This window comes from Prosopis cineraria, unplaced genomic scaffold, assembly GCF_029017545.1.
Source record: "Prosopis cineraria cultivar Desert tree isolate PC_DT_omini unplaced genomic scaffold, ASM2901754v1 PC2, whole genome shotgun sequence".
In the NCBI taxonomy this organism is placed as follows: domain Eukaryota; kingdom Viridiplantae; phylum Streptophyta; class Magnoliopsida; order Fabales; family Fabaceae; genus Prosopis; species Prosopis cineraria.
Window position 1 is genome coordinate 39,187,297 of NW_026555333.1, and position 9,346 is coordinate 39,196,642.

Below are 9,346 nucleotides of genomic sequence, written 5' to 3' on the forward strand. Positions count from 1 at the left end.
ATTTTTCCCAATGTCTGTTAGTTTTTGGTGTTAAATGTTAAATATACTTACCATAAGTCAATGTTTGCTGAAGTAGACAAAAATACTTACAAAACCATCGACCAAGAGCATGTAGTAATCTAAAATGAGAAAAAAGACAAAAATACCTATAATATTATTTTAATATGTGCAACAGTAATTAATCTATCAAATCCCTTAAATGTTGACCGTTTAGTTGACACATAAGTAAAAATTGATCATTTTTACTAGTGTGGACAAAAAAATTCCCAAGAAAAATTCCAAGGAGTTAATCAATCATCATATAAATATTATGTGAGAAAATATCATTTTGATCATACAACAAATTAAATCACTCGCTTCTTTGCAATAGTGGTAGAACCCAATTAAGAATTTCAAACCTCATTATGAAAAAAAATCACTTAAGGTTGTACCAATGCTCTTAAAGTAAGTGGTGTAGGAGGTGTGCATAGTCATGAGGGAATTATGAGCAAAGACAATCTCTATTGCATAGTGCTTACATTCTTTGCAATGAGCCAAATCTTCTTCATCCTCAATCTCCAATTGCATGTAACCTATTTTACTGTGCTGAATCTTAACTTTTGCAGGAAAAAAATGAGTAGAGAAGAAGGGAGAAAGGAGGTGGAATATGTGGTGATGAAAAGAAACAACATGACATGAATTTTAACAGATTAATTACTATTGCATCTATTAAAATAATGTTATGAATACTTTTGTTCTTTTTTTTTTTTACTTTAGGTTACTAGATACTTCTTGCCGACAATTTCGTAGGTGTTTTTGCCTTTTTTTAGCCAATGTCAGCAAACATTGACACATGACCAGCACAGCCAATATCTAACACCATAAACTAACAGACATTAGAGCAAGTTAACAATTTGATCATTTTTTGCATCAAATTTGACAACATCATGGGTATTTTTTTTCTTTTTCTCATTTTAAGTTACTGGATGCTTCCAATAGATTACTTAATGGGTATTTTTTCTTCTTTACCCTTTTATATATTATTACTTCCATAACAAATTTTTGTTATTAATATTTTTAACACGTTAAAGTCCATCCATCTTGATTTAATTAGACAAAAGTATATTAAGTATACAATGCTAATTACATGAGTCTTGCCCTATATATATATAGAGAGAGAGAGCACTGCTAAAAATTAATGAGAGAGAGCACTGCTAAAAATTAATGAAGTTCTTCTCTTTCAAGCTTTCTATAGTCTCCCTCCCTGAGACTCACTTCCAATGGAATAAATTCAATTCCCAAGGTCTTGGAGTTCTTCCTAGAAACTTGATAGTTTGGGATGAGGGGCTCATCATCCGCAACAAGTGAAAGACGAAGACATGGCATCAGAAACAAAAAACTTGGCCTTGAGTAAATATATACCAGGATACAAAGAAGCTGAGAGGGCAACCCATTTTAGTCAATAAATATGATTGAACGATTATGTACACACAAAAAACAAAAAATAAAAAATAGTATGATTGAACAGCAAAAGCCAAAAGCCATTATTATCAGCATTTACCAAGACAAAGCAAAGACAAACATCATCAAGTCTGTGGAACAAGTAATCATCATTATCATCATCAAACCTCTTCATGCATAGCACAGTAAGAATGATCAGAATAAATAATTGAAACTGACATGAACTCTTAGGTCTCATTTGGTTTTTAAAAAGGACATGAATGAAATGGATTGAAAAAATTAAAACACAACTAAATCACTTTTTGTTTTTCCTTATGATAAGGATGATAAGATTCAATATTATATACTATACATGCAAGAATCATCATATCCTCCAAAAATATCATAAATCATAACTCTCAACCTCATAAATTAAATTATCCTTCCCTTTTATGAATATGGTTCACCTATCCTCTCTCCACATTTTGATCATCTCATCTTTACTTTTATTTTTTCAATTCATTCTATTCAATTCCTTTCTAACAACCAAATGAGACCTTATGGCAGGCGAAAAGGAAAGAATCAGCAAAGTACGAGATGAACCAATGTTTTTGCTGTTTCTGGAAGCCATTTAGTTCGCTACAAGTGATGGAAATATGTGTAGTTCTTCAAGCATAAGAGTTGGCCTTAGACACAATTCAGAAGAAAGGACAATTATATACGTGAGGTTTTGAGAAATAAAGCTAAAAAAATTCAAGAGTTAATACATCCGTGAAAATTGTAATAATAATTAACTTACTTCTCAGGAAGTTGTAATGTTGGGAACAACTCACGTAAAATCTTCAAGAGTTCTGAGTAGTGTGCAACTCTCTCTCAACCAAAATATATCTTCCATTGGCAGAAGGAATCTCAAAGGCTTGGATATGAGCATTTGCAACATCTTTCACGTTGACCCATCCTGCCGTATAGTTTAGATATGTTTGGCCTGCATCAAACAAGTGAGGAACGAGAAGCAACATAATAATTCTTGTCCAGGGATGAAAACAAAATATTTAACACTGCATCCAAATCAACAACTATTTCTCAAATAAAACTAAATTGAAAAAAGTCATCTAACAGATAATTAGATTGATATGTCAATTTAATGACAATACAAAATTAAAGAAAAAGGTGTTCAGACTACAACTTGGTTTGTCTAGAAAATGAAACCACATTTCTCAACTGGCACTTGGGTGTTCACTTATCTTCTTTTGATAGGAAGTTCACTTCTCTTCTATATAACAAGAACAAACAACAAGAAGCCTTATTCTACAAGGTAGGGTTGGCAAGTTCACTTCTCTTCTATATACAACAAAAATCCAGAGTTCAAAGAATTAGTCTCATTTACCATTATGAGATACAATGTATTAAAATTTGAGTCATTTGTGGTTTTTCCCCCTTTTGAGTACATTCATTTGTGGCCTTTAATTTGTTTAAAATATTAAATCAACCTTTAAGCTGATTCCATCTAGTAAAATAAGACTTGTTATTGCATTAAATCCTCCTTTAGCTCCAAAACTTAATGTAGAAGTTTAAACATCTGAAATATGATGCAAAAGTCAACAAATTTTCTAATTAAAAAAATGCTTTTTTGGTGTACAATGTACACAAAAAAAAGAATTTTGATTATAATAATTTGAAGTTGTGGAAAAAAAGGATACCACAGAAATTTCAAGGGAGAAAGAAAAATACATGCATATAATACACAGCGAAGTGTCAGGTCAGTACCAGATATTTATTTTCTCTTACTACAAAGAAAGGAGCATTTAAGCTATGACATGAATGTTTTAATGGCCTTTGATCACTAGTTTGTGCTAACTGTAGTACAATAGTTCATCAGTTGAAACGGTCGTGCCAAAAAAGAATCCGAAAGACTGTACAATTGTTGAAACTGAAATCTAGAGTAAAAATTGGACGTGAGAGCAAAACCTAAAAACACCTAAGAAATATAAACAATATAAGACTGCAAATAGGAAAAGTAAATAAACTGACGTCCTTCAATTCCCCCAAATAAAAATTTTTCTTCTAAAAAATAAAAAAAATAAAATAATGAAATTTTCTAATTGTATAGAACAATACTAAAGCTCACATTTTCTACGAAAATAACAGGAGAAAATGCCGAGTCTCTAGTCTAGCATAATTTCAAGCATTGTGATTCCATGTAATACTTCGTAAGTCAATTTAGGTCTTCGCTTAAAATTAGTATTGCAAAATTTCAAATAAAGAATAAATTCAACGAGGAGGCTTGCAAACAAGCAGAACTCCCTCACACATTGTGGCAATCCCTCCCTTTTCATTTACTATAATCTGCAGAAATAGATAAAGTAAAACGTAAACTCTAAAGAACAATGACTATGAATAAAGATTCCCATACCCTCCCTCTCATCCCAAATGTAAGAGCTAGTTAAATAATTTACATGGATTAAGGAAATCAGACAAATTAGTTGTCTGTAAAAAATGAGTGCCATTTTTTCTTATATACCCTTCATTTAAATCATTTAAATAGGACTATCATCAACATAGCTTGTACAATATAGAAGAATCTAACTATACGGGTAGTTTGAAAAAAAAATAACATGAAAGACAAAGGGGATGGAGGTTTTACATTTAAGACTGAAACAAACCCCTACTAAACTAGCCCCAACATTTAGGACGATCCCTAAGAATACTATAACCTCGAATAATAATGATCTCATACTCATTCTAGATAAACATAAGCTCCAAGTCCATCAGGAGTTCCACTTCAATAGATATCTAGAAAGACAAAACCCTCATCTTAATCCAATGTACATAAGTCCATTTCAACATTTTGACACTATTTTCCACTTCAATCGACCATACCAAGAAAAGTAGCTCAGTTGAATACATTAAGTAACCCAGGTACAGACAGATCATAAAACAGTATTTCCATAGAGTGTGAACCTCGCGAGTATTTAAAAAAATAACCTTTCACTAGCTTAAATTTAACAGCAGAACTTTCATTGAGTAATGGTTGCAAGAGTTTCCCTATCACATACGCTGGGTTGAGAACAACCAGGTCAATGCTGTTTTCTTTGGCAAATTTCCAGGCAGCTTCTTCAGCCAAAGTCTTGGAGAGTGTATACCAGCACTGAAAGAATATAATATAAAGCAGTAGGAAACTTGAAACAGAATGCAAAAATATAGAATGGTTACAACCTTGTGCTACAACAATTGGCAACAAGAGGAATAATTTAGAAGCAAAAGTCCTAGATGGTTTCAAATAAAGGATGTTTTTATTTTTATTTCTGTATCCAACATGAAGTTTAGTTTAGTTTAAACTTAGACTTCATTCTAATTTTTTTTTTTTTTTTGGTACGCTTAGTTATTCATATCGCCTAATGCACTTGTTTTGCTGAGGCTGCAAAATGATATTGTGTTTAGCACAAAGCATAGCATGAGCGACATGGAAAGTTGTAGCAACAATTTCAAGAGATTCAAAATAAAATAGATTATAACTAATATATAAAGAAACCAAATTCAGATTTAAAAAGGCCTCATTGCAACATGATAATCACCTTAAACCCTTAGTGGAGAAGTACATGGTTTCTTCTGTGGAGCACGAGGACTTAGAAAGGGTAATCCTAGTTTGCCCCAAATTTTTTTTTTTTAGTCATGGAGTACCGTACTCGAATTTTAAGAGTAGTCGCTGATCATCCTGAGTTTCAATTTCATCCTTTATGTAAAACTTTGGGTTTAATCAACCTTTGTTTTGCAGATGATTTATTGATGATTTTGCAATGCTTCAATCAGTCTGTGGAAATATTGTGAAGGGGTTTAAGAAATTCTTTGAGACCACAGGTCTTTGTGAAATCCCAATGAAGTCAAATAACTTCAAAATGGGGTTAAGGAAGACATTAAGGAGTAAATTATAAATTTAACTGGATCTTCCTTAGGGAGTTTTCTAGTTAAGTATTTGGTATGCCTCTACTGCTACCAAATAAAACAACAATTTATCAATTTTTCAATGATAAAATCACCTCCAGCATGCAAAGCTGGGCTACAACATCCCTTTCCTTCTCTGGTAGATGCCAAGTGATTAATTCTGTATTATTCTCCATGCAATGTCATTGTGCAAATATTTTTGTGCTTCCTAAAAGCATTATAAAGAAAGTTGAATCTGTATGTAGAGCAGTCTTGAAAAGCCAAAAGGAGAACAGTAGAATTATGGCTCATGTTAGCTGGGAAAAAGTTTGCTTGCCCAAGAAATATGATGGACTTGGTGTCAAAAATTGTGACATTTGCCTAAAGGAGAACAGTAGAATTATGGCTCATGGTAGTTAATCAGTTAAAAAGCTTAATAAATGATAGAGCACAATGGTGTTGTATAATCCATGTAGCAAACCCCACTTAGGAGGATAAGGCTTGTTGTTGTTGTTGCTGCTAGTGAATTAGTGGAACATTTGTTTTTTATTTCCTATGTCAATAGGTGAGAGAATTGTTGATGGAAGCTTGTAATGGGTTGGGAGTAAACGATGTCCCAAGACAATCTAACTGATGGATAAGAGGGTTGTGCTATCGCTTTTTAAGGAAGACGCGTTTCAGTCAAACATTATATGCCAGGTTTGCAGCAGTTGTTTATCATGCCCTGAGAGAAAGGAATACATGTATCCATAATAGGAAAACGTCCGTTATACAGCTTGTGCTTGGGGTTATTAAACAGGAACTAAGAGCAAGATGCATCCAATGTGCAGGAAAATTGTAATCTAGAAGATGGGTTTTTTTTTTTTTTTTTAATAATTATAAGACTTGGTGTTGAAGACAAATACTTTGTTCTACAATTGGTATCATTCTGTTGTAAGCAACCGTGTAATAAGGCTGAGTTGGGGCAACCCTTCCTAGAAGGTGGCACCTAATTATCCCTCTAGTCGCTATGCTTTTTATGTATAGTGTAAAGCCTTTTTCTTTTGGTTGTAATGAAAGCCATTAATTGATTACAAACATTCTAATCATCTATAGATCACAAGAAGAACTTGAATCATAAAAGACATCAACGTTTCAGAGTTTTTAGTCTAAACTTTATTCTAGGATAATAAATAAACTGGTTTCTTTTCTTCATCAAATCGAATATCATCCTAGCCATCATCATTAAGCAACTCTTCAATTTCCTCTTCATCTTTTGAGGTTCCCAATATTTCCGACAATCGCATCAAAAGCACAAAAGGAGGGATATGTCTTTTTCTTGTGCTTCTGACACAGTCAATGAATGTTAAATCGTCCAATAATGAAAAATCGCTTAAAATATGGTTCTAAGCAAATGTATATCTGGTAGCCCAGGAGCCATAAGAAAGTTGCAATGCTACATATATGGGATCGGGCCAGGATAACAGCCAAACTACTCTCTTTTATCTTGCCCTACCAGAAAAGCAATTTCTCCATTTTTAGTTTAGACGTGTCCCTCAACTCAACAGAATAGAAGCAACCACTGTCCATGGAGTCCACTTCTTTGACTAATAATGTCATGCTGTTCTGATTAGCCAATGCAGTGGTAAGACAAACAAATAGCATTTAGATAAAAAAACTTGATATCCCAACCCTATGCAGAATTGACAACAACTATCAGATATACAACCTGCATTACTTATAAACTTTATTTGTGCCTGTATAATATAATGGCACTTACCTTCAAATCCCTACAAACATCTGAACTTGAAAACCAAGTCTCATCAACGAGAACGTCAGGAGTTAGAGGTTTTCCATTAAATAAAACTGCTGCAAAGGAAGATGTTAAAACAACTCGTTTCACATTTGATGATTTTGCACACGACTTTAGAAAATTGAGAGTTCCATTGACTGCTGGGTCAATAAGTTCAGTCTGAAATGAGGATAGAGCTCGTCAATGAAACAATAATCAAAATAAGGAGATCCATAGTGAGCCCCAGATGTAAGGGCCTAAGCTTCAGTCATTTCTCTGGTTCAGAAATATATTACTTCAGCTAAATAGGTGAAGGGAAGCCAGTGAAGTTATGCCTGTCTTCAATTGTAGCCTTTTACCATCTCCAAATGCTTTAAGGACAAGAGGCAACTGGGCATGACACTCCATTATTTACATTAATTTTAGCATAAATTTCACAAAACTTGTTATATTTTACGTCTCAGAGGAAATATTGAACTCATTAGACTATAACAACTTGATTGCCTTATTATTTGCCAAAGGCAGAGAAAGGAGCAAGGAAAAGGTTCAAAATCATATTTGATATGTAATTTACAAAATAATAGCCTGCTTATAAGACAAAATGCAATATGATATTATATGTTTTGCCCTTTATGATTTCTAAGAAGAATATCTTCTTAATTTCTCAAGCAACAATGCATACAAAACAACTTCGCTGTAATGCATCTGCCAAGCTGAATAGATTCTTCAAAGAATTTAAAGCCTTCCTATGCTGGAGGAAAAGTACATTCAATTATTTATCAGTAATTAGAAGAAGATACAAACCTGAGGGTGTATGGAATCAAAAAAACAGGGAGATGCAGTATAAAAGACACCCTCATACCCCTCAACAGCTTGGTCAAAGGAACCTTCTTCCAGGAGATCTGCTTTAATCAGGCGCAATCTCTCCTTTGCACCGTCAAGCTTAAGCAAGTGATCTACCTTTCTTGGATCATCTGTAACGAGTAACAAACCTTCACAAATCTGTAACTCGTGATAATGAATGCCCAATAAAAACACCAAAATATAATTTATTCATTTTGAATAGTAGAGAAACTTAAAATGCACGGCGAAAATAACAGTCATAGACTCCCTTCCTAACATTTCAGACTCTCTCTCTCTCTCTCTCTCAAATTAAAAGCTGGATACCTTCATTCGTGAAAGAAAGTCTACAAAAAAGTGACCTAGATACAATCGAAGCCTAAAAAAGCTACAAACTAAAAGCATAAGCGATTTCAAACTATCTCTATATAAAATCTATCTTGGATAATTTAAATAGCTCTTGTCTATTCTATCACTTTCACTTCCTATCACCACACAAGTCAAAATCTGGAAATGCCTTTGCTGAAAATATTGACCCGAAAGGGGGAAAAATGACAGTAAAGCAATGATGCACAGTTTCTGTCAATAGATAGTGACAGATGGGACGATATTAAGACGCACTCACTCAGATCGCGAACAGTCCCATTGACAGTATAAGCACGAAGAAGAAGGAACTTGACGAGCCATGAAGCAATGAAGCCAGAAGCACCAGTGACGCACACCACCTTTCCTTCTCCCACGTTGCTGCCCATACTCTTTCGATCTTCCTGATAATCTATGGCACTGCTGCCTCAATTCTAATAAAGTCAAACATTCAACAGCTTCATTTTAACTATTCACTGTTTTTACACTCGCATGCCTTTTGGCTTTGGCGTGTTTTGTCTTAATCGACGATTCGACTTCCAATTTTCAACATTTGAAAGGGCATTGCAGTGGAGAGAGGCAGGAATAGAGGAGCGAATATTCCTTTTATCTGATCTAGTGCTCTAGCAGAAGGAGAAGTGAAATGCTGCTTTAATTTCTGGTCATTAGATTAATCATGCATTAAGGTATTGCCATGCCCCGATGCTTAACTTCTCATTTAGTGATCTGCTCTTCCACAAACTTCTTCCTTCATTCGAAGTCGAGGGAGCAATCCTTTTGACATTCGCCGGCCAGCATCATGAGGAACAACAGCCAACTCAGCTTGACTTTATGATTGTCTAAACTGTAATCCATCTGTCACCTACAGATTATCTAGGATATTCTTCTTAAAGTTGGGAGAACATTGGTAAAACGCGTCCTCAAGCAACATAAATGCTCATCAAGGTCAGGTGGCACTCCATTTCATTTCAGCCTTTTATAATTCCCACAGTCTATTTAAATTAATTTTTAAATACTCTTAATATTATATTT

At 34.0% G+C, this 9,346-nt stretch overlaps 1 pseudogene; it reads right to left on the reverse strand.

Moving 5' to 3' along the window:
- Positions 1–1,080: 1,080 nt before the first annotated feature.
- Positions 1,081–9,241, reverse strand: LOC129302879 (phenylacetaldehyde reductase-like; annotated as a pseudogene).
- Between the last annotated feature and the right edge of the window lie 105 nt (positions 9,242–9,346).